Below are 26,327 nucleotides of genomic sequence, written 5' to 3'. Positions count from 1 at the left end.
CTCCTCGCAGGGACTGCACCCGAAGCCACATCCAAACCCACACCTCGCAGCACAAAGAGGCATTTGGAACACACACACACACACACACACACACACACACACACACACACGCTCCCACCACTCCCTCCTCATCCACTGCAGGAATAGCTTTTGCCTCCTTTGTTTCTGTGCAGGTGGGGAACGGTGACGTCGAGCCAGCAGCTCAGAAAGCAGGGAAGAGGAACTTAAAAACCAAACCTCCCTGCACTGCAAACAACAAAGCGCCTGTGGCTGCTGCAGATCCCACTGCAGCGGGATTTTACAGCACACTCTGGTATCATGTCTTTATTTCTCTCCATTATTTTCCAGTGCCAGGGTGCTGCACACTTCCAGGTCCAACTCTCCAATTCCTAGAACACCCTCAATGGCAAGAGAGGACTCAACAGCAGAAAAAGTGGTGGCAAAAAGTTACCCAGCATAAATTCAGGTAATTCTCTGTGGGGTTGAGAACCCCCGTGAAGGCAGAGCCGCTACAACACACCAGCTTGAAATCCAAGTTGGAAGAATAACAGAAATAGAGGAGAAACAAAAGTAGAGTCCATAAAGCACCGACTCTTGACTGGCGATGGCTGGGGCTTCAATTTGCAGCGCCAGCATTACAAACAGAGACGGGATATCACTACGAAACTCCGTCACCCTCCCAACTGCAAGTTAACGTCGATGATTAAGAACAGAACATAGCAGGGTAAATTTTATTTATTTATATTCCTGAATACAGCACGCATCAAGCAGTAACTTAAATGAAAACTCCTTACCCCAAAGCTTTAATGTTCCCACCACAGATAGGAGGACGTCAATAACGTCTGCATGAAAGCTCCTTCTGTCTGCAGGTAAATCAAGATGTAAATATTTGTTCTACTTAATTCCGCTTTGTGCAGTCCAGGAGCACTGATCAAAGATAACATGCATTTTGAGATGCAATTATGAAACGCCGGCATTAAGAAATCAAACAATCTATAACAAAAGTTACTCAATGAAACAACTAAGGGGGTAAAAAAAAAAAGCAGTTCTCATATAGGCTCCTACAAGCCACATGAGAGCTAGGCAATGCCACTTACAGCTCAACATTCACTCGACAACAAAAGATTAAGACCCAAGAAAAGCCAAACAAAGCACCTCATGAAGTGTGTTAAGACCAGTAAGAATGGTGGGTATAGCTGCCACAGACCAGGTCCCCGCTGCAGGGCTCTCTGCTCCTTTTGGTACCAACACCGTGGCCTCAATGCTCCAGGACATAATCACAGAGGTTGCAAAATCCCCCTAAGCTCATCCAGTCCAACCGTCAGCCCAACTCCACCATGCCTATTAATCCATGTCCCAAAGTGCCACAGCCACATGTTTTTTGAGCCCTTCAAGGGATGGAAGCTCCACCACTGCCCTGGGCAGCCTCTGACAGGGCTTCACCACTCTTTCAGCAAAGACGTTACCCCTAAAATCCAAGCTAAACCTCCCTTGTCGCAACCTAAGGCCATTTCCTCTCGGCTTGTTACCGGGGAGAAGAGCCCAGCACCCACCTTGCCACAACCTCCTTTCCGGGAGCTGCAGAGTGTGATGAGGTCTCCCGTCAATAAATAGGCTTTAAGGGACAAGCTACACGACAAAGATGCAGCAACCAAACAAGCCTCTGTCGGTAAAGGTTGCCTGGTTTCCTGTTCTTTGCCTCCAGTGAGCCATAAAGCTGCAAAGGGGACTGCATACATTTTGGGTATAGATTGTAATCAGTTCCCCAATTTCAATTCCACCATGTTTTGCAGCTGAGATTGGGACAATCTTAAAAGATCATCCTGTCCCCTAGCATCACCAAAAAGACCTTGCAAGCAATTTTCCCATGGAAGAGGAAGATGAGAGCCTGCCCTCTAATCCTACCTCTTTCCACAGCTCACAGCACGTAGGATTCAAGGCCTCTGGCGCGGGCTGTCTCTCATGGGCAACTTCACACCAGAGACTGGTCCTACGCTGTGGTTACACTAACAGAACAGCTTAGAAAATAAAACCAATCCCTATGAGTGGACGTTCTGGACGCAGCAAAGGTGAGTCCTGCCTGGGAATAATGTACCCAAAAGTCACAATTCCAGCTTCCTGTCAAACAACACTTGCTGGGAGGCACCAAGCGATTAAATCAACGCAAGCTTAGACCTTTTTCTGCCCACAGTGACATTGAAGATATCTAAGGGGAAGTTGATAAAATTACCAGACACAACTAAAATAACAATGTTGTGGAGCTAAGCACACTTATGGCTGATTTTTACTTTCCGAGCAACCACTTTTAGTCCCTGGAGAGACTATTTTGTTGTAGTTTCCCTGTTCTTAGGGGGAAATTCAACAAACGAGGAGCTCAGATGTTCTCTGCAGTCAGGGCCTGCCAACAAAGTGTGGAAGCTCCTTTAAAATAATCCAGACTCCCTCACTTCCCCTGCAAGTGACCCCACTCCCTTTCACTCATTCCCTTTGCAATCAGGCTTCTCCTGAACAGCAGTGAACAGGAAAAGCCTCAGCTGTTTCCACACAGCCCTCCTGGTCCATAGCTCTCTCTTCAGCTTTAATTTGGATTAAACTTACTATTTTCCTGAGTTGAAAGTAGAAAGCTACTGAAAAGAAACAGTTCTGTTCTCACCTCTATGCCAGAGAAAAGACAGCTCCAAACATCAGCTACGACACACATCCCTTGCAAGAGGCACAGGATGGCTTTGTGGCAGCCAGCAGCAAGTGAAGGTCTCTATTTTCAGGGTTCCCCTGGAGGCACTCAGCTGCAGCCAGCACATGTGAAAAACTCAGCCCCTCGAACTCACACTGATACCAGTGATCACGTCTGAAGAAGGCAGCAGTGCCAACCCTGATGCTTGCAAAACTCTCAGGCCAGCAAAGTTCCTGTGTGCCAAGGACAGCAGCAAGTCTCAGGATTACAATGCCCCAACACAAGATGTTCAAGCACTAAAGACTTCCCGACACGGCAATTGCTAACGAGCCCGCTGAGGAACATCTCGTCCACACTCTAGAGGATTTCATGCCTGCACCTTTTTCCTGCAAGACATCCAAGAGCTAAAAGGTGATTAAATGCTTACTGCTTTACCAAACGTCCCTTGAATATGACAGGAGCTGAAGTCCCACCATCAATACCACTACAATGTTCCTACTTACATATTTGAGCTGGATTTTGGGTAGCACTGGAATTCTTGTGCTCCGAATCACCAAGTTTAGGCAGAAATGCCTTTAATAAAGCATGTATCAATGGGATGAAGCAGCAAGTACAACACTGGAGAAGATCCTCTCTGTCAAATGGTATTTTGCTCTGCCTGCCTTCAGAGCAGTGGTACAGACAACCTGGAGTGGCACATAGCGATCCCCATCTAAAAATAATGAGATCATAGAAGCAACGGTCAATTCTAACTCCATTATTTAAATCTTGATTAAATCTAATGTGGAGTTTATTTTCTAATCAACCCGCCTCAGGCAACTACTCAAAGGCTCATCTCTCAAAGCCTTTTTCAGGGTAGAGGAGATCTTCTGTAGTCTCAACATAGCAAGGAGCAGGTAGAACAGGAGAATGATTATCCACAAAGTTGTTCTTTCCAAACATATTTGGCAAAGCACTGGCTTTTTCTCTTGTTTGTTTCATGTAAAATTAATTGAAAACGAAGTCTCAAAATGCCCTTCAGCATCTACAAATGAAGTGAGCTCAGGGGGAAGAAAGCATCTTGAAGAAGGCATTTCTCAGCACAGTGCAGCAAGAGAAAAGTCATTTGAATACTGTTAACCACATTTATTTTTGCAACTAATATAACAGAAGGGGAAAAAAAAAAACATTATCTGAAAGAGAGAGATATTTTAACACAACTTTCCTTGACAAAGTTCTTCTAGACCAGCCCCTGGCTACCAAGCATTTGGAAAGTGTTAAAAACACATTTAGGCAAGGAACAGTTCAGCAGGGAATGGCGTGCCAGCTCCGAGACCCCCAGGCACACACAGGAGAGGCGACTACACACTCAAAGCTCCCTCCAGAGAGGATGAATGCAGACACCACCGAAACCCGCCCTGGTGCTGTTCGCTGGAGACATTTCTGCCCTAGCCGATAACCACCACAGCTAACCACACCCCCGCTGCTGTCGGTTAAACAATCCGCATCCTCCCTAACCCGCCTCAGGAAAGCCATCTGTGTATAGAACATCTAAAGATGGAAGCGATGGAAGAGCTGGGAGAAGAAAAGATGGGCAGGGAATGTTTCCTGGGTCACTTTGTCAAGTGAGGCCACCAAGCAAATGAATTGCATCCACCAGCAGGGAAGATGGGAGACGCTGATCCCCGATGGAGACAGGGTTGGAGGAGGTCAGGAGCACCACTCCCAGTGAACATGGAGGAGTCCTCAGCGTGAAGAGACTACATCATTCGAGAAATGGAGATGGAAGAGAGGAAAAAGCAGGAATCTTTAATAGGAAATCAGCATTCACAGAGATACATCCCATCCACAGGAGTCCTGATCCAAGGAACAGCTGGAGGAACACAGGCAAACCTGACACGAGGCAACATCAGAGCCAGAACTTGTGACAACTGCTGTATTCTCCTTTATTTTTTTCCTCCCCTTCAAAATTAATATGTGATAACAGTAGCAGTCTTACACCCCACAGCTGCTCTCTGAGAGCAAGACTAAGGGAATGCCTTGGTAAACACTGCAGAAATACACAAAAGAAGGCTGCAAGTGAGCCAGCTCGGCAGAGATCTGACAGGAGCCCTCGGGAGGAGACAGCTATGAGAGAACAAGGGTCTGATCACCTGTTTGCCCACTCCTTTCCAGAGTTACTTTAGCTTTTGGGCTGCTCCAAAAGTACCAGGTATGGTTCTCCAGCTGCCCTGCTGGAGACCTTTGGTAGCATCAGATCCCTGTGCACATCTTGTCTATCAGAAGAAGGCACAATATTAATGAAATGCCACAGACGAGAGCAGAGCTAAAGCCATGCCCACCCTCCACCTTTCGCACTCTGCAATGCAACTGCTAATATAACATTTCTTGTAAAATACTTTGGAGTTTCAATCACTGAGCTTGAAATAACTCACACCACAATATCCTAAACACACAGGATCTCACACAAATTGAATCACGCTTCAAAGAAAACAAATATTCCCACATAGAGCACACTTCTGACCCCCGATTAGCAGTTGAAACAGTGGTTTCTGGCCCGATACCAACTTGCCAAGAGGCTCTGACCTGCTTGAGCCACCGCTCATGTGCTGCCCTGAAGGAACCTGATAAACACACATCGGAGTCTGGGTTGTGAAGCGTGAAGCCACGCTCAGTGCGCCTGGAGAGAACAGGGCAATCCCTGAGCCAGACAGGCCAATCACACAGGGCCATCTCCAGAGCCGGCAGAGTGATTCCTCTCTTCCCAACAGCCTCGCTAGCAAACGAAGACTGGAAATGTTTGCTTTGTGGGTCTGTTTTTTTTTTTCCTTCAGAGCAGCTACTTAACACACACACGGATTTCTACACTGAGTTTATACAGCAAACACACAACCAGTTAAGAACATTGAAGCCCAAACAGAGAAAGTGGAGAGGGCCAGCTGACGTAACTAAAGATGCTCAGCAAAGGCAGAGCCGAAGGAAACCCACCTCATGGCAGAGGCTCCAAAGGCTCTACTCAGCCTTTATTCAGCTTAGAGCCCAGAACAAACATGCACATGGGTATTGCAGCCAACTTGCCCTCACAATGAATTCATAAAGTAAAACCTTGTGTCTCCAGCTTCCCTGCAGCACCAGTGATTACCCGCATCTGGGGGCACGCTGTTACAAGACTGGAAAAAAACATTCCCAACACAGACCCAAGCACTCTAGCACTCATTAGTGGTAATTTTCACCTGGGAGTCTAAATCTCTGTAATGCACTAAAAACCAGCCAACTTATCTTTATCCTCCTATGCATGTCACTAACACAGAACTCCCCCAGCCCACTCACCTCACACTTTGCACCCTAAACCCACAAATAAGCTACTAAAGCTTACAAGGCTACAACCCACGCACGCCTCTTCTCCACAGGGATGGCCACTGCTTGCTTCCCTGGGGCTTGGGACCCTCCAGCAACCAGTGTGTAGTTCCAAGCCATGCTTTCTATCTGTGCGATAAGCAAGAATATCAAACAGCCTCGTAGTTTACTGTCTCATTCACTCAGCTACGTTTCCTGCCGTGTTTCTAGTACTTCACGCTGGGACTTCATGGGAAAATGCAATGCTCTGCTGGTCAATCTGTCAAGCAGCATCACAGTGACAGCAGTGTTGTCACTCGGACTGATGGTCCCCCCGTCAGCCCAGCAAACAATTCTACAAGTACGCTTTTTGAGAGCATTAATGCTCATTTTGACTCCCAATTTTGTAACGCTTCATGATTTCCTCCCCCATAATCTTTATTTCAGCTACTTATCAAAATGAAATGAAATCCTAAGTACCCTCTTGCCACATGCAGAGCTTATGCCTTCTCCCGAGTTAAAATCCCATGTCATACAAAACGAAATCCTGAGAAAACAGGCACCCTGGGAAGACAGTGTCATGTATCTTTCCTGCTGCACAGGAATCATAGTTCATAAAGCAACAGAGGTTGGGCAGGAGCTCTGGATCTCCATGGTCCCATCCTCCACATTCAATTTTCCCTCCTGAGGACTCTCCATTGCACACCTCACACATATCCCTGCAGGATGCTGGAAGAGAAAGCGTAATAGCAACAATATATTTATCCCAGAGTCTCAAGAGGGGCAGTAATCAGTCTCAAAATGTTTCTCAGTTAAAGAAATGCCAGTTTCCCTTCCGTTAGCTCTGCCTGTTGAATTTGGGCCACAAAGGCAGAGGTAAAACACAGAGGAAAGGCTGCATCAGCTGTGCGTGGCCATCAAGGGAGATGGTCAAGCACACAGCTCCTTCCTTGCTGCACAAAGCAGCCTCCAAATAACACTACACAGCTGAACCAACGCACAGGGAGAAGGCAGTGAAGATGTACCTGATGTGCTATCCTAGATGGGAAAGAGATAGGAATTTAAGGCCCTGTCCCTGCCTTCTGGTTGCTGGGAACTGCATGTATTGATGGGACACAGCACCACAGCAGGTAGGTCCTTCTCTGGTTAGCATTAAACCCCAGTTTTGCTCGTACCGGACTGCACGGAAACTGCAGTATCTCTGTATTCGTAACAGGTCTTCAAAGATGAACTTGAGCATATTTGATCATTACCCAACCACTCAACGTTCACCATAGCAATGAGTGCCACTGCCCGTTAAACAGGAACAGGGATGCACCAGGGACCACACTGGTCACAAGCGTTATTTGAGCAGCCTTTTATCAGATTAACTGTAATCAAGACAAATGCTGAGGTATGACAAGGGGAGGAAGAGAAGACTAAGAGAGAAATTTCTCCAGTCTGAAAGCATTGAATGTGGTCTTAAATGCTTCAGAACAGGGACAGACCAAATGAAAAATGTTAAACAATCCCTAGTGCAGAGCACCTTCGATATTGCTTGGGGTTACAGTGCAAGGAGCTGGCGGATACACAATTATAGATTCACCAAATTGTTTGGTCAAAACATGCTTCTACTTTTTCCTTTGCAATTCAGAGACACTCGTGGCCCACCTGCAGTGAGCATGGATTTTATGTCCTCTATTACTAAGAAAAACACCATCTAAAGCACAACTTAACAAAACTGAAGATGGGAGTCAGACCACACGAGAAAGCAGCCCAAGCCAAGCGCTTAGTCTTTTCAACCTTCTCCTCCCAGAGCTGGAAGTTCAGTGGACTTCTCCAAGACCTTCCTGGACCCTGAGTGACCTCCTGGCATTTTAGCTCAACAGGCAAAATCTCAAACTCCCTGATGGAGACTGAGAATTCTCCTTGCTTTCAACACTTCCCAGACTGGCTACATTCTTCCTCAACAAACTCCTTTCGAACAGCAAGACAGACCCATGTTAGCAACAAGCAAGCAGCTCTCCACCTCTCTCCAGTTCTCTCCTGCCTCCTCGTTTTATTGCTGTGCTCTGGTTACCTTCTGTATGTCCCCCACAGGTTGGTTAATACTCATCTTCGTTGATCAGATGTCTGGTAACTCAGGCTTTTATGCCACTACACACTGTAATTCTCATTACGGCGCACTCATTTTACTAGAAAGCTTTTTGCTGACTGTTCCCACTCCTGACATCCAGGCCATTCAATCAGACACTCTGCACAGAGGTCCTGGCTATAAAATTCACATGTTCTTCAGCTGCCAGAATGGGAATTTGGTGACAGTACAATTTATTCATTTATTTAATGATCTTAATGTCAGCCTGAGTGGATAAAGTATCCTTTGGCTTCAGCAAGCAGCGATGGGGACCGTGCCAAGCACCAGCAATGACTGTTTCAGTGAATGCCTGCAATCCCAGGTACCGCTGCCACAGGAGATGGAACAGAATGTCAAGTTTTAAGGAGCAAAATGGGAATAATTTCAAGTCAAACTTGGTGCATAACCTCAGAACCAAACATTTAAACCTAAAGGAGATCCAAAAAAATTTCATCTGCACAAATAAATTAAAGAAGTGGTTTGGAAATGTAATTTCCAAATTACAATTATTATTATTATTATTTCCAATACAATTAAGCTGAACAGCCTAAACTCATCAAGTATACTTTGTGATATTTGCATATCAAAAAGGGTTATTTCTTTTTTTCTTTTGAAGAGACGGACATAAAAGCACTTTGAAATCCACTTTAAAAACACAGTGCTGAAGGAAAACATAAACACAAGTTGCACAGACAGGTTGACAGCTGAGTTATGTGCATCTTGCCAATCAAGGACACAAAACACAGAGCCCAGAAAAGTAAAGTACCTGAAGGAGATTGTCCAGTAATGAGTATTTGTGTCAGCACAGGTGAGAAAGGGCACCACAAAGTGAAGTTGGCTTTATATTCTACAGCACAGCAAACTCAGATGTTTCAGCAGCTCAAGAATCACCACATCCAACAGAGTCTTCCAAGCAGCCATCGCCCTGCTGAAATGACCACCGACTGCCGAAATCCCTTCCCAGCATACAAGAGACCTCAAGATGCACCATGAATTCACAGTAAAAGTCTCAACAAACATGCTTTAAATGCTTTTTGATGCAGTTCTTGACTAACCCCCCCGCCCAAGAAAGCGGCACAGATCAGCTAGAGCTCTGCTCTAGCGCTCTGCCAAGCTCCCTCTAACACAATACAGATACTCAGTCTGTCAACCCCACGACTACACACTGCAAAACACTGTGTCCAGGGTCAAGCCTGGAGCACCTTGTATATCACCACAAACAAGGATTCAGGACTTTCAGAAAGTTTTCAGACCAGACTTCATTTCAACTTTCACATCAGACTCTACAGTTCTCTAGAACTGCCCAAGGACATAAGGACCAGGTCTCACCGCTTATCGAGAATGGTTGGTTTCTATAGACATGCCCTCGCTTCAGGATGTTAGGAACATTCAAAGACAGCAGTTGACTGAAAAACAAAAGCTGCAAGTATTATCATTAAAATCTTTCCCTTTGATGCCCACAGGAAGTCTCCTACCGAAGACCTCCTCCTGAAAAGACTGAAGACCTCTTTGCTTTTGCTTTTCAGCAAATGAACAAAATAAGCTGAGAAAAATGTCAATTTCAAGGCACGGTAACTTCTATGACTTCTTAATAACACATAAAATACAGAAATCTCTTTTCCAGACCACCATTTGCACAGCCATAACATTAGTTCAGATGGATTTTCGAACGCCACCAGCAATGCAGACACTTAGATCGAACTGCTCTTGGTAAATCAGTAACTCACATACAGCCGCTCTCACATGTAAATCAAACCGAAACACAAACTCACAATCATCATCTGGCAACTCAAGACAGAATCAGTGCAACGTTTATTAGTTTCCACCTCCCAAAAGCTTTCCAGACTCAGGTAAACCTGCATTTAACTGCATTAACTCTTCCTAGCTCGGTGTTCTCACAGCATCAAGGGCAAAGGCTGGCAGCAAGATTTCTTTTCAGACCGCTCTGCAGGTGTGAAGTCCACTCCCCTGATGAGAGCAGGGATGGTCTTTGTGATTTTTAGAGCTATTCCTGTGCAGATACTCTTAGTACAGAGCACAAAAGCCTCTCTCCTGCCAAGCTCAACCACTTGGAAAGGAGCAGCTGCTCTGTGCGTCTCTACAAGTCTGAACCCATTTCAACACTTCCCCGACAGTTTTGGAGGACGCTGCTGGTATCGACTGAGCACTGGATGTGTTTTTCTTACAAGAAGCACATTTTAGAAGCCACTTTGCTTTTCTTGTGGCATATCTAAAGCTCTAGAAATCTTTTAACTCTCACCCAGATTAAGGATACACAAAGGCGTTACAACCAAGAGCAGAAACATTGCTTTTCGGTAGCAGAATTGATCTAAATCTGATACAATCTCCGTGTGCGGAAACTTGACCTTTTCTCTCTACCTCAGATGACCACAAAGCACACACAAGGTAAAAACTCCTAAGGCAAGATCCAAACAGGGAGTGTGTAATTTTCCTTTCAGGAAAGAAAAAGAAACATTGTCCCATTAATCTTGTCACATGCCCAGCAGCAGTTTGACTCAGGTCCTATCAGCAACAGCGTGCCATCACCTACTCCGAAACAAGAGAGCGCGTTCTGGGACATCTTCCAAATGTATACGATATAACGTAGCAATAACACACACTGGAAAAAATTCACTAGCCTAAAAGCTTATTTTGCTCTCCTCCCTTTGATCCTTTTCTTTTATAAGAACTCATTCTATTTTCTTCTTCCAGCTGTTCAACATCATCAGTTCCTAACTGGAAGGCAAACGAAGTCCACAGTTTGGAAAGGAAAGCTGTACACTGGAGAAGGAATTACATCAAGTGTAAAACACCATACTCTGAGAGGTCATATCAACTATGCCTCTTTAAATACAGAAAAACGAGTTCTGCTGATTCCTCCAGACCACGGGGCACACAGATCCTCCACCCACATCTTCATTGCTGTCTCAAACACCATTTTTCTCCTCTCCATTCATTCCAGAAAAGCCTTTGCCATTGCTAACAGAGGTATTCAAGGCACAGATAAAGTTCCCTACTAAAGAAATGCCTGTAAAACAGTGATACTACTCATCTGTAATTCCCCAGAGTAAAAATTCCAGCAACTCTAATCACATTAGCGGATTTACACACAACTAAACTTGACAGTTGACTAGCCCTGAAATTGCCGGATTAGGGAGAAAAAGAAAATATAGGTTACGTACAACTGCTGAAGAGAGAGATCTTCACTGCTCGCTCCTGCTGCAAAACCGAAATGGAGCAAAACCACCAGCGCAAATCTCAACGTTTGCTAACAAGGTGACAGAGCCTTTCAGCTCTAAGATGATGGACAAAACCCTGCTACATCCAGCATCTACAAGGGAAGTTATTTGTCCCAAGTCTCCTATTGCTCTCTCATGACTTCTTATCATAGATAAAAACATCACCCATGTTCTAAAATCCATGTTGCATACTTAATATGCATCCACTTACGGCCTCCAGTTGCACCAGGGCAGGTTTGGTTTGGACGTCAGGAAAAATTCCTTCAGCAAAAGTGTTTTCAGGCAGTGGCAGAGGCTGCCCAGGGCAGTGGTGGAGTCACCATGCCTGAAGGTGTTTAAAAGACGGGTAGACAAGGTGCTTAGGTCTGGTTTAGCAGTGGACAGGTACAGTTAGACTCTATGATCTCAAAGGTCTTTTCCAACCAAATGACTCTGTTCTATGATTCTATTTAAACGGCTAAAGTAACCTTTTCCCCGCAGTCAGAGAACATATACACAATCGCATCCTCAGATACGAGGAGAACGTGAGCCATCCGAAATCACATTTTTAGAAGAAGGACTTCCTCCAAGACATTTCACCACAAAAGTCTTACAAAGCTCGTAAAGTGACATATCTGAGCTATAACACCATTAGCTTTTGTCATTAAACAAATTAAAGCTAGTTCTGCTTGAAAGAACGCCGAGATGTGCTAAGGCTGGGGAACATCAACAGGGGAGATGGCAGAGAGATCTAAAAGCACTTAATTTTCTGGCAATACACTCACAAACCCATGCCTGTTCCTCCCCTGCAGAGAAGCTGCTACCATGGAGCAGCAGGGAAAATCTCCACGTTTCTGAAGCGTTTTTCCTGCCACATACCCTCCTGAGATGTACTATCTCCACCACTTCATACACTTCTGACGTGGAAACATTTGCCAGGCACTCCACTGTCCCCTCCCCTCCATCCAGCCACGATTTCAGAAAGCTGAGCTCAAAAAAATCAGAGAGCAACGAACACCTGGGAAGGTGCTGAGACACTGGAACAGGTTGCCCAGAGCAGTGGTGGCTGCCCCATCCCTGGAGGGGTTCAAGGCCAGGTTGAGCGGGGCTTGGAGCCCCTGATCTGGTAGGAGGTGTGCCTGCCCATGGCAGGGGGTTGGAACTGGATGACCTTTAATGTCCCTTCCTACTCAAACCATTCCATGACTCTGTGATCCCTGTCAAGTTCCTTCCCTCCTTCCCATCTCATGGCATTCCTTCCTTTTCATGGCCCTAACACTCCGAACACCCTTCCCTGCTGGCATCTGGAAGAGGACTTCCCATCGTGCTCCTCTTTCAGCTCCATTTCAATGTCAAAGCTGCCCAGCAGCTGGAGCTGACCCACTCATGGTGCAGGGAGGCACAGAGCTTTACACAGAAAACAAGATCCTATTCTTCAAGCTGACTTTTAGGCCCAAGCAGCTTTCTGATCCTTGGGTCTTCACCTTCAAAGTCATCAACAAATAAACCCAGGGAGCACAGAGAGATGTAGCAGCACATACTCTGGAAAAAGCCACTCGACATGGAAGCAGGAAGGGAAGAGGGCTTCAAACCCCCTGAGGGTATCACAGCCACCCAGAGACCCTGATCCTTCAGCACTCACTGAAGATGCTCTCCTTGGAGAAATTCTTGATCACTTCCCTCTCTAGCTCAAATCTTCGCTCAGAAAGAGAGGACAGAAAACCCAAATCCTCCTCAACAGTCTTAATTTAACTAGAAGATTACCGACGCAGGCCTATGCCAACAGCATAACTTGGCCCACATCTGAGCACTGGGTAAGCGCTGCCAGAACCTCACCCCAACTTCACGCACAGTCTCTTGCATTCCTGAAAGTGATCCTGTATTTCTTGAAGTTTTCCTGGGCTTTTGGGAAGTTCTCACATCTAGAAGATGCCACCCAACAGAACACGAACCAGCACGCTGCTTTCTGAAAGGGACTACAGCACAGTTAGCTATGGCAACTGAGGAAAAAACAAAGCAGATGCTCAATTACTGAGGCAACGTTAGCAAAACCCAAGTTTCCGTGCTCAGCAATACGATGTACTTCACACAGAAACCCCCCCAAATGCTGACCCTTCCTCTCCACTTCTCAGAATTAAAGTAGGGAAAGAAAAGAAAAGAAATATTAGAGATGACTGACTGTTAAAGCTCCTCCTGGACTTGCCACAGCTGCCCCACTACGGTAACCTGAAAAAAACCCATGTCCAGAGATGTCCAATCCAACCCTGAAACGGCCACGATGAGATAGTAAGGCCAAGTTTACTGGTGCCTGTACAGAGACCATCAACAACCAGGAAGCTGAACTCCCTCCAACTGCAAGGAAGTTTGGAAAAGAAAACAAAACCCTACTGCCACCAACCCAGAGCCCAGGCCGGCTCTGATGTGGCTCCAAGGTCCAGTGTTAAATTAACCCTGATGAGCCAGCAGATGTGCAATGTTACCCAAGCTCAGCATAAATCAATCTGTTTGTCCTTCACAGCGCAATGTTTGCCTACGTCTGGGCTGGGAAGAAACCAGTGACCTAATTATATCGATCCACAAAATTTATTCACAGCGCGGAGACTTTTTAAGAAGCAGCAGAACAGAGCACACACAAAAAATACTTCACTCTTCAGTGGGAGCGTGAGGGGGAATAAAGAAACACGGTGATCCTTAACATGTGCCAGAAGTACCATCAAGCAAAAGACACTGAGGTCTACAGTAAGCTTGCAGCCCAGCGACTTCCTTCATTGTTTCATGTTTTCATGGAAGAAGCCTCACCACAGAACAACTGACCTCACCTGGAACACCTTCCTCAGAGGCAGAGTGAAAGCCAACGCAAAGCAGGGCAGACCAGGGTCTATTTTCGATGATGTCCCACCAAGTGTCATTCCACAGTTACTACCTCCTTGTCTGTGCCCCAGAACAAGGGCCGGAATCAAATTGGAGGGTCTATCCTGACAACTCCTGAGCAGCTTTTCTGCCAGGTTGGACTGAACACTCACCACAGCCACTAAATTATCCCAACTTACTTTCATATAGAAAATTTAACTCCCAGAAGCCACCGCGTTAAGGAAATCTCTCAAAGTTCTGTCTTGTCTTACAACAGCTCCAACAACTTCCTACTCAGCACGTACAGAATGAAACTCCCATCAAAACATTCTTCTCCTTCACGTCCATCACTCTCCAGCTTACTTTCCTTCAAGAAGTGTTCGTTTTTTTTAAGGAAACCCCTTCTCCTCCCAGTATTTTTCTTTTTGCCTTTCTACAAATGCACAGGCTCTTTTTCCTCTACTGTTCTCTCTCACCCAATTCTCCTTTTTTCCAGCTACACAAGTAACCGTTTAATTTCACAATGAATCAGTACTAAAGCCACACACTTTCCAAAGACACAAAGTTCAGCACGTGGAAACTGTTCCAGTTTAAAAGCCTAACTTGGAGCCCCAACCCACCTATTAAGGTACAATAATCCTTCACACCAACAAATAAACCCTTGCGCTGCTGCGAGAAGGAAACCTCCCAGTACTGAGTTGCCAGAAGAAACCTGCGGCTACTCTTTATCTCTTGTAGGGTGACGCTGTCTCAACAGTCCTACCAAAACAGAAACAAAAAAGAAACCAAACAGAGCTAAAAATACAGCTGAACTCAGATGACCCCTCTGCACTCCTGTAAATCACAGATGAACTGCCCAAGCCACACTCCCTTCTCAGCACTTTAAGAGGGTAACAGCTCTTGGTTACTACCTGGAAGCTACACACAGGCTTCAGCGGAGGGAAAAAGCAGCCAGGACACTTGGAATGCAGCTGACCCCAAAGGTATCAAGAGCACAGAGTTTGTATATATTACACAGACAGACTATTCCTTTAACAGCTAAGCCACAGTATCAGTCAAACACAACTTGTTTGCAAAACAGTCATGGCTATAAACAAAATTGTCCAACATCATTCCAGCCTCCCTACCTTTCTAACATCAACTTGTCACATCTACCCAACACTTCTCTGTTCCTCCACACCTCCTGCTCCCAGCATCTGTTTGGGTCCTTGCGATAGTACCCACTGCCGCACAACCCCAGCTCCATTAGGTCTTACTCATCTCTTCCATAGGTTTATAGGTGTAGGGTGCACTCAGACATAAGCCCAAGCTTCATCCCACGCACATGCAAGGCGTTGTGCGACAACACTCATCAAAAGCAACAGCATCCTCCTGCCTCAGCCAGGACAGCACGACGTCCCTCATAAACCACGACCAAGCGTCAGAGAAGCCATCCAACCCCTCCGCAGTGCTCTTAAGAATTGGTTGAAAACAACTTTGGAAAGCCCAGCACGCTCCTGATCCCAGACCCAGGCAAACTCCATCCCTACAGCATCATCTTTCTCACTAAAAAAAGGACCCTTTCCAGACAAACCAGCACCTTGCTGGAAAGCTCAGCAGAGGAGGGACTTCATACGCACACAGTGGCCAGCGTTCCCACTGTAACACTTGGCACAACCCTCAAAACTCAGCGAATTCCCCCTGAGCAACACTTTTCCTTACTATCACCCCACTGTCTTTGTGATGACAGTACCTTCACGCTGTTTTTTCCCCCCTAAATAAAGCACAGGCTGGAATTCCAGAACAGCACAAGTCAGCCAAAAACACCCAGCAGAGAGCCTGGCCCTCTGCAGAGCTCTCTGAAGTCCTCAGAGGTTTCTTCACTTGACCCAAACAAATCTGTAACGTCAATGGTCTCATGATTTAAGCAATGTATTTGTGGTCACGGCAGGAACGATTCTTGCCGGAAGCACAAGAAAACAATGGACCTAAAGTGATTATAAAAGGGCTCAGTTCTCCCACCTCAAAACTGAAAGTGAGAGCAAGAAAATGCTTTTACAGGGGAATGCATTTCTTGAAGAGCACAGACATCACCGCACAGCTGAAACAGCCCTCAGCACAAAAACACTTCCACATTCAACCCAAAGCCACTGCTTAATAGCACAACACACTCCTGGCTGTCCCCTGCGTGGCAGCCACAGGTCACAGCACAGCAAGATTTCACTAAGTATGGTTTCCACTTCATGCTCACCCCTAAAACTTCAGAGAGGGGGGACAGAAAAGCCAGGGGATGCTGTGCGACGCGAGGAACAAAATGTCATGGAGGCAGGCTGGCAACCCTACTTTCCCGCTGATCCCTGCAGTATTTTCCTCCTGACGTGGGACCTAGGAGAACCCAAGACCTTTAAAACCTATTCTCCACTACTGCCAGCCTCTCTTTATAGTAGCCGTTTGGGCGGTGGGATTTAATCAAGCAGAAGCCTTCTGCTCCCCACAGCACGTGGCCTAGCAGAGGAAGCCTCTCGGTGCCCCATTCTACCAGGGATTTATTTCCACCAGGCAAGTAAAGAAAAATTGGCAATAAAATAAGTAAATCACATGGAAATTGGCGCCGGATTGGAAAAAAATGGATTTCAGTGCACCTGGAAAGGCAACAAAACCAAAGCACTTACCTAGGCAGGACCGGATTGAAACTGGGGAGCGATCTATCATTAATAAAGTGTACCCCTGGGGGGGGGGGTCACCGCTGGCCTGAGGGAGGAGGTGAACCCCTAAAACAGCCCACTGAGGGGGCACCCCCATTCCCACAAGCGCCCAGCAGGTGCAGCCCCCCTTTGTGGGACACACACAGAGCAGGGACCCCACGACTGCCATTTCCTCATTCCCAGTGCTGCCATCTACTCAGTTTGAGGAGACCACTCACCCCCCCAAGTTCCCTCATGCTGTGGGGAAGGGGGAGGTCACCCCCACACACACCTTGTGCCCCCACCTTGACCCCTCTGGTCTAAGGGGACCACAGACCCCCCAAGATCCCTCTCGTTGTAGGGAAAGGGGAGTTACCCTCTCACACACACCCTGTGCCCCCTCCTTGCCACCCCTCGGGTCTAAGGACCTCCCCAGCCTAAAGGAACCTCTCACCTCAGTCCCAGTCTGAGGGACACCTCCAAGTCCGCTCTCGCTGTGGGGAAGGGGGTTCACCCTCCCCACATACACCCCCTGTGCTCCACCCCTCCTTGCCCCCTGGTCTGAGGGCCCCCTCACCTCCGGTCCCCTCTTACTGTGGGGAAGGGGGGTTGCCCACAAAAAAAAACCCTGTGCCCCCACTCCTTCCAGTCTGAGGGCCCCCTCCCAGTCCCCGCTCATGGAAGGGAAGGGGGATTCACCCACACGCACAACCTGTGCCTCACTGGGCCCCTCTCGCTGTGAGAAAAGGGGGTCGCCACCACACACACCTTGTGCCCGCTCCTTGCCACCCCCCATTCCCAGTCTGACAGCCCCCATAGTCCCCACCCTCACCATGGGAAGGGGAGGGGTCGCCTTCCTACCCACCGTGCCCCCACTTTGCCACCCCCCATTCTGAGGGTCGTCCCACCCCAGTCCCTGCTTTCTGTAGGAAGGGGGCCCAACCCCCCCATTTCCACACCCCCTGTGCCACCCCCTCCCCACTCTCCCACTCTCAGGGTCCCCCCTGTTCTGAGCAGACCCCCCACCTCAGTCCCAGTCCGGTGCCCCCTTCTCCACTCCCCTCCCGCTGTGGGAAAGATCTCGCCCCCTCCTCTCATATACCCCCCCCGCCCCGTGCCCCCCTGTCCACTCACCTGGTCTCGGGTCCCCCCTATTCTGAGGGGATCCCCTCCTACTCGGCCCCCTCTCACTATGGGAAGGGGGTGATCCTCCCCCATACACACACACACCCCTGTGCCCCCACTCCCCCAGTCTCAGAGCCCCCCCTGTTCCGAAGGGACCCCCTCCTCCCTAGTCTGCTCTCGCAGTGGGAAAGGGCTTGCCCCCCATACACACACCCCTGTCCCCCTCCGGTTTTGAGGGCCCCCTGTTCTGAGGGGACCCCCTCCTCCCCGGTCCCCTCTCACTATGGGAAGGAGCTGCCCCCCCCCCCACCATACACACACCTCTGTCGTCCCCCCACGGAACAAGAGGGTCCCCTCGGAACAGGGGGAACCTGTTCCATGGGGACCCCCCTCCTCCCGGTCCTCTCTCGCCGTGGGAAGGGGCTCCCCCCCCCATACACACACACACATCCCTGTCCCCCCTCCCGGTCTCAGGGTCCCGCCAGTCTCGGGGACCCCCTCCTCCCGGTCACGTCTCTCTATTGGAAGGGGCTCACCCGCCACACACACACACACACACCCCTGTGTCCCCCCCCGGTCTCAGGGTCCCCCCCGCGCCCCCCCGCCCCGGTCCCCGCTCGCCGTGGGCAGGGGCAAAGGATACGGCTGGGGCTGTGGCGGCAGGGCCCGGGCCGCGGGGTGCGGGGGCGCCGGGGGGGGCGCCGGCCCCGCCGCTGCCGCCGCGCTCCCGGGGCCGCTCCCCGCAGCCGCCGCCGCCGCCGCGCCGGGTTTCAAAGCCGCCTTCTGCGGTAAACTCATCGCCAAGCGGAGCCCCCGGCACCCCCCGGCGGGGAGCGGGGCCGGGCCGGGGCGCGGGCCGGGGCGGCGCGGCGGGGCCGGTCTCCGTGACAACGCGCGTCCCGCAGGGCTGGGGGCGGGCGCGGCGGGGGCGGCGGCTCAGGCCGCGCTGCTCATGGGCCGCCGGCGGCGGGGGGTCTCGGTCCCCCTCCCCGGGGGCGGCGGGGCCCTTCGCGGCGGCGGCTCTCGGGCGATGCCGGCGGATTTTCCTCACTGAAGTAACGGAGCATCAAACATGGCGCTGCGGCCGCCTCCAGCAGTCCGGCAGGACGGACGCTCGGGCGCCTTCGGGCCGCTCCGGAGCCGCTCGGCCCGCCGCCGCTCGGCAACCTCCGGCAACCTTCGGCTCTCTCCGGACGTGCCGTTCGTCAACCTTCGTCTCCTTCCGGACTCCCCGCTCGGCCTCCTTCGGCTCTTTCCGGACGCGCCGCTCGGCCTCTTTCGACTCCTTCCGGACGCGCCGCTCGGCCGCCTTCGTCTCTTTCCGGACTCGCCGCTCGGCAGCCTTCGTCTCTCTCCGGACGCGCCGTTCGGCAACGTTCGTCCTTTTCCGGACAGGCTCGTTGGCGAGCGGCGTTCGGGACTACTCGGCTACTTCCGGAACCATTCGGCCCTCCGGCGCTCGGCAACCTCCGTCTCTTTCCGGAACCCTTCGCGGGGCGCATGCGTCCTCCTCGCCGCCCTGCCCCCTCCCTCTCTCCGTGCTCACGCCGGTGCCTCCCGTGACCCCACGCTCGGGAAACTTCGTCTATTTCCGGAAGGAGCTCGGGCAGCCTCGGGGATTTCCGGAGCCGCTCGGGAGCTTCCGGTTGAGCCCGGCGAGGGTTGGGGGATCGTGCCCCTCTGAGACCAAAGCTGCGGCCCTGCGGCAGCTCTGGAGTCATCAGCACAGGGGGGGACACGGAGCTGTTGGAGCGAGGCCGGAGGAGGCCATGGAGGGCTGGAGCACCTCCTGTATGAGCCCCGGCTGAGAGAGTTGGGGTTGTTCAGCCTGGAGAAGGCTCTGGGGAGACCTTAGAGCAGCTTCCAGTGGTGAAAGGGGCTCCAGGAAAGCTGGGGAGGGGCTCTGGATCAGGGAGTGCAGGGGTGGGATGAGGGGACGGTTTTCATCTGTAAGAGGGGAGATTGAGATGAGATCTCAAGCAGAAATGTTTTGCTGTGAGGGTGGATGGGGCTCGGAGCCCCTGATCCAGTGGGAGGTGTCCCTGCCCATGGCAGGAGGGTGGGACTGGAGGGGCATTGAGGTCCCTTCCAACCCAAATCCAACCTGGCCTTGAACCCCTCCAGGGATGGGGCAGCCACCACTGCTCTGGGCAACCTGGGCCAGGGCCCACACACCCTCATCATGAAGAATTTCTTCCCAATTTCTAATCTAAATCTTCCCCCTTCCAACTAAAAGCCATTCTCCCTCTTCCGATCACTCCATGCCCTTGGAAAAAGCCCCTCCACAGCTTTCCTGGGGCCTCTTTCAGTACTGGAAGCTGCTCTCGGGTCTCCCCTAAGCCCTCTCCAGGGTAAGCAACCCCAGCAGCCCTGAGGATGAAGTGGCTACTGAGGGAGGTCTGGCAGCCCCTGAAGGACTCCACCTCTGGGCACCAGTGTGGGGAGGACCCTGTGGACAGCAGGCATCTTCCTCGCCCCTGGTGCTACTGCCTTTTCCCCCCATTTCTGCACCATCTCCAGTGTTTCATAGCCCAGCTGCAGCCCCCTCCTTGTACCCGCCGCTGGGCTGAGCTTGGCAGGCACAAAGGTGGTTTGTGCCATCTTGGGGAAGATTAAAAAGACATCAGAGCAGATTTGAGCAGCCGCTGGATTGTCCTGACTTGTCCCGCCCTACTGTTGGCTCCCGAGGGCTCATTCCAGCCAGCGGGCACCAACCGGCATTCCTGCCCTGCTGCACGTCCCAGGGAGATGCTCCCAGCACCAGCATGCATTGCAGCCCCGTGTCCCCCAGCCTGGGGTACTTGAGCTGCTTGAGGGAAGTTTTCCATAGTTTATTTGCATCTTCTGGGCAGCTGCGAGCTTAGAAGGAAGATAATCCTTTAAATAAACTCTTAAAAGCCTTTTTTTTATTACAGTAAAAAGCTCGCTCAGTGGTGTGCTCAGGCACTTGGCAAATAATTGGTGCTGCAACTGGAAGCTGATGGAAGAAAGTTGGAGGTAGAAGAAAGGCACTGAAGAAAACCTACCCAACATCCACCTATCCTCATCTCCACAATGGCCCCATCTTAGGCAGAAAGGTGATTTTGAGTTTTAAAATACAAACCTCAAGGGGGAGAATCTAGACCGGGTAATGTTCACTACAGCAAAACTCAGCACAGCACCCAGTGGCCAAAAAAGAGAAGGTTCACGAGTCCATTTTTCCCTTTAGAATCATAGAATCACCGCGTTGGCAAACACCTCTGAGATCAAGTCCAACCATACATATCTGCCATTAAACCACAGCCTTGAGCACTTCATCTACCCAACTTTTAAATACCTCTAGGGATGGTGACTCCACCACTTTCCCGGGCAGTTCCAGTGTCTGATGACCCTTTGGGTGAAAAATATTTTCCTAATGTCGAATCAGAACCTGTCCTGGTGCAGCTTGAGGCCATTCCCCCTAGTCCTATCGCCTGTCGCTTGGGAGAAGAGCCCAGCACCCACCTCTCTACAACCTCCTTTCAGGTAGTTGTAAGCAGACTCTGAATTATTAAACAATTTGGTTCGTGCAGGTTGGGTTTGGGATACTAAGCTTGCCATCCTCCGAGGTGTGATCTCTGAACAGATCCTGTGAGCTGCCATGCTGCTTAAGCCACCACGCTGGCCTTCAGCGAGAGCAGTTCTGCAGCTGGAATAGTTTCTTTCTTACTCAGTGCTATCTACAGGCACAACCACACTGAACAAGCACACTGTGTAGTGCCACAGGTTCTCTCTGGAGCTGACGAGCGTGCTATTCAGTTTCCTCTTTCTGTGCTTTTCATTCAGCACTGAGGTGAGGGAAATGCCTGGGATGGGGTGAGCCCCCATCTCCCACAAACTGCTCAGAAATGGGCTGGAATAGAAAACAATGAGAGTTTTTTTGATGGGGAAAAAGCTCAACCAAACCTTATAGGCCTGTAAAGGAGTCCTGAATGGGGACCATTTCTATCTGCATCAGGAACGAATATTTAGAGGCGCTGACACCAAAAATCATAGAATGGTTTGGAAAGGACCTTAAAGATCATGTAATTCCACCCCCCTGCAATGGGCAGGGACACCTCCCACTGGATCAGGGGCTCCGAGCCCCATCCAACCGGGCCTTGAACCAGGGTTGAGCAGCTATCACTGCTCTGGGCAACCTGGGCCAGGGCCTCCCCACTCTCATTGTGAAGAATTTCCTCCTTATGTCTGGTCTAAATCTCCCCCTCTCCAATTTAAAGCCATTCCCTCCCATCCTACTACTCCATACCTTTGTACACAGCCCCTCCCCAGCTTTCTTGTAGCCTCTTCATGTACTGGAGGGCCACTACAATGTCTCCTTGGAACCTTCTCCTCTCCAGGTTGAACAACCCCAACTCTCTCAGCCTGTTCTCATATGGGAGGTGCTCCAGCAAAATGCTGGCAAATAAACTCTAAGACTCATTTTGGAGTTTTAGAAAGCAAGCATCCTTTATCAGGCTTGGGCAAAATATTCCACTTTTTGTAATAGGAACTACTTCTCTCAGCTGCTCTAGGTACTTTTTCTGAGCCAATTTCCCTCTGTAGCCTACTGCCTGCCAGATCGACCACCGACTCCCCATGGGGGAAATGAAAGGCTGAAGAGGGAAATGAGAATGGCCTCAAAGAAAGGGCCAAGTCCTCCCCCAACTCCCCAAGAACTGGAGAACAAAGGAAGAACTTTTATCATGGTAGGGGTTTGTCCAAGATATCTGGTAGATCTCCAGACATCCTGGAGAGATGCTGTGCTCACAGCACATCTCTCCTGCTGACCGGGAGGACCAGGGGAGGGATTGTGCCCCTGGACTTGACATTCATGAGGCTGCACCTTGAATCCTGGGTTCAGTTTTGGGCCCTGCACTCCAAGGACCTTGAAGTCCTGGACCACGGCCTGAGAAGGGAATGGAGCTGGGGAACAGGCTGGAGACCAAGGGTTATCGGGAGCACCTGAGGGAAATAGGTTTGTTTAGCATGGAGAAAAGGAGGCTGAGGGAAGATCTCATCACTAACTGTCTACAATGGCCTGAAAGGAGGTTGTGGTGAGATGGGTGCTGGACTCTTCTCCCAAGTGACAGGCAATGGGATGAGAGGAAATGACCTCGAATTGCTCCAGGGCAGGTTCAGGTTAGATATCAGGAAAAATTCCTTCACCAAAAGGGTTCTCAGGCCCTGGCAGAGGCTGCCCAGGGAGGTGGTGGAGTCCCCATCCCTGGAGGGATTTAAAGGATGGGCAGATGAGGTTCTCAGGCATCTGGTTTAGTAATGGACAGGTACAGCTGGACTTAATGATCTCAAAGGTCTTTTCCAACCAGATGACTCTATGTTTCTAAGATGGATCCTGCTCCACAGCTTGTGAAGACTTCACTGGAATCATTTTGCAGGTGCAAATAAAGCTGTGTGGTCTGGGGGGACCTCAGCATCCAGTGCTCTTCCACTGACCACCTCCTAAGCGTGGCAGCTCTGGTACACCCCTTCATGCGGAAGGAAATTCATACCGAAAGCAAATCACATCTCTGGCTCCCTCTGTTCTACAGAAATAGCTGCCTGTAAACACAGCTGCGAAACAGCCTCTGAGCTCCAGTACTTTTAGATATATCACTTCTTTTTGCCTGTTAGGAAAGGAAAAAAAACAGCATTTTCACCATATGAAACCATGTTGAACCTCCCAAAGCGTGCTAGCCATGCGAAGGAGCCAAGATCCTGGCTCTGCCTTAGAGCTCCTCCAGAGCCCATGTCTCCCCCTGCTACATTTTTACCAGTTTTTGCTCCTTAAAAGAAAAGAACAGACAGGTCTCTCTTCCACACTACCCCATGTAGGATGATTTGGCCAACAAAACCTGCAGATCTGGTGAGCCTGAGTAAGTGCCAGCTGGATTCACACCCTTCTGCCTCTGGTTCCTCTCCATTTAATTTTTCCTCCTATTTTTCCAGCTAGCACTTGGGAATTCACGTCACTACGCGCAGCTTGAGTTTACAGCGCTAAGCTCTCATTTCGGAGCATCACCAACCCTTTTTCCAGTCCCACCAGTCTCTCACATACCTGGCACAGCTGAGATGCTCACAACCGCGTGGTGAAGAGTGTAGGAACACTGGTGAACTCAAGAAAATTGAATAAAGGATTGAGGTGTCACTGAAAAATGGCTGTTTTCCTGCAGGAATCCTCATGAAGAGGAGGACGTAAAGCACAAAACCTGAGAGCAAGTGAGGACATGCAGCCTCAACGCTGCTCAGCTCCGAGTGAAAACCATGGCAATGATCAGCATGAGCGGGTCCTAGACTGTGAGGTGGGACTTTGAAACTTGCTTGCCACCTCCCACCTACTGTCTTCCTTCCTTCAGGGAGGTCCAGCTTGTTGGAGGAAGCTTTTAGCCCTAAAATCTGATGGCCCCGATAGGAGACCCCAGCACTGTTGTGATGTTTTAGGGCTTGGGTCCTGCTTGGAGAGGGCAAACTGGGAAGGAGAAGAGCAGTTCAGCTGGTTTGGCCTCTCATAACCTCAAGGGCTGTCTCAGTCCCACCAAACCTATGGACAACCACCATTTCCAGCTCATTTTGGAGGCTCCAGCAGGCTCCTTGTGCCCAGCACAGCATGGCAGTGTCTCCCTTTCTCCGTTTCTCCTGCTTTTCTCCCCACGCTGATCCCCTTCCAACACTCTCCAGGCAAGAAAACCCGTGCAAAAAAAAAAAACCAAACCAGCCTTGCTTGGAGCTTTCCCCAGATTGCAGCTGCCTGGGCTTAGCCCTCAGCAAACATCTCTGTCCTCTGGGGCACGGCAGAGCGCAAAATAAAGCAAATACCACCCAGGATCAGGCAAGCCCACGCCAGGCACTGGCACGCGAGTGGGATGAGTCACCTTCTGCCTGCTCTTGCCTTCCCAGACAGGCAAACATCCACCACCGGCTCCAAGCCCAGCCCGGGGAGCCTTGACCGTGCCGTCCCCCAGCCACGACGCAAGCTGCTGCTCGCCCTTGGAATCATGCACTGGGGCTGTCCCCTGTGTAGTGGCCAAGACATCACTGTGAGTAAACCTCAGAGAGCCCAAATATTTCCCTTTTGGATGATTAAACCACCTCTGAGAGCAGCCCACCTCGCTGTGCTCCCCTCCCTGCTTCTTGTAGCTGGGAAAACACCCTTCCAACCCAGCCTTGCTCTCGCCACTTAATTCCTCCTCACCTTACACCCACGTTGCTTCTCCCTTTTCCGAGGAACACAAGCATTTCACTGCATTTTAAACATGCAGGGCCAGATCCAGGCCAAGACACCATGCCAGTGGTGTCGGTAACTCCTGCCAGCCCTGGAGCAGAGAGCGCAGGCAGAGATTTTCTCGGCTTCACCGCCCTCTGCGGGCAACGCCACCATTTCCAGCCAGATCCCAGGGAAACCAACTGCCACTCTCCCAGCTTTACAGGAAACTGAGGGCCTCGAGTTGTGCAAGCAGAAAGAGTTTTGTAGAATCATAGAAGCGTTAATGTTGGAAAAGACCTCTAAGCTCATCCAGTCCAAACCCACGGTGTCTGCTAAACCATGTCCTGAAGCACCACATCTACACATTTTTGAGCCCCTCCAGGGATGGAAACTCCACCACTGCCCTGGGCAGCCTCTGATAGGGCTTGACAACCCTTTCAGGAAAGGAATATTATTTCCTAACATCCAGTCTAAACCTCCCCTAGCACAACCCGAGACCATTTCTGCCTGTCTTGTTCCTTGGGAGCAGAGCCCAGCACCCACCTCCCCACAACCTACTTCCAGGAGCTGCAGAGAGTGATGAGGTCTCCCCTCAGCCTCCTCTTCTCCAGGATAAACAGCCCCAGGTCCCACAGCCGCTCCCACAACCCCTGGGCTCCAGACCCCTCTTGCTTGTAATCCACCATGAAATGGGGAAGATTTGGTGGGTTTCAGAGCATTAAACCACTCAAAACCACAGTTTTTCATCTCGGGGCAGGATGCGGTGCCTGGGTGCATGGTCTCTCACTGCTGATTTTTGTTTCAATTCAACCTGGGAGAGAAAACACCGTAAAAACAGCAGAAGGGAAATTTTACCTTCTTATTTATGCAACACGTTCTCTGCACACCACTGGCTCAGTCCTACCAGCCCAGCCCCAAGCCGCTCCGCATTTCCAAGAGCTCGCTACCAACAGGGCTGCAAAATCTGGCCCCTGATAATGAGCCAGGGCTAAAGGACCTCCCAGCACCTTCCTTGCCTGTTTTATGGCCATCAGCCCTCCCAGACTTGCCTGCAGTTCAGGCCCTGCCTTGCATTCTTTGGGCAAGCCTGCAAAAGCTACAAAGCGTCTGCTCCAGAGCAAACGTTGGACTGCACGGCTGAGCTGGCACCAGCCAGCCAACAGCGTGG

The 26,327-nt window shown here is 50.0% G+C and overlaps 1 protein-coding gene across 14 annotated transcripts in view; it reads right to left on the bottom strand.

Annotated features, from left to right (window-relative positions):
• EIF4G3 (eukaryotic translation initiation factor 4 gamma 3) overlaps positions 1–18,733 on the bottom strand; it is a 155,229-nt gene extending 136,496 nt beyond the window's left edge. For 6 of the 14 annotated variants that reach the window (XM_054085940.1, XM_054085948.1, XM_054085949.1 and 3 more), the window contains exon 1: positions 18,602–18,701. The gene's annotated coding sequence lies outside the window, so the exon portion shown is untranslated. Of the gene's footprint in view, positions 1–18,601 lie in introns of all 14 variants that reach the window. The other 8 variants (XM_054085935.1, XM_054085936.1, XM_054085937.1 and 5 more) reach the window with 4 other exon arrangements.
• Between the last annotated feature and the right edge of the window lie 7,594 nt (positions 18,734–26,327).

The sequence above is a fragment of the Cuculus canorus genome, chromosome 21 (assembly GCF_017976375.1).
Source record: "Cuculus canorus isolate bCucCan1 chromosome 21, bCucCan1.pri, whole genome shotgun sequence".
NCBI lineage: Eukaryota > Metazoa > Chordata > Aves > Cuculiformes > Cuculidae > Cuculus > Cuculus canorus.
Note: the sequence above shows the minus strand (reverse complement) of the source record. Positions and strands in the feature narration are given on the sequence as shown.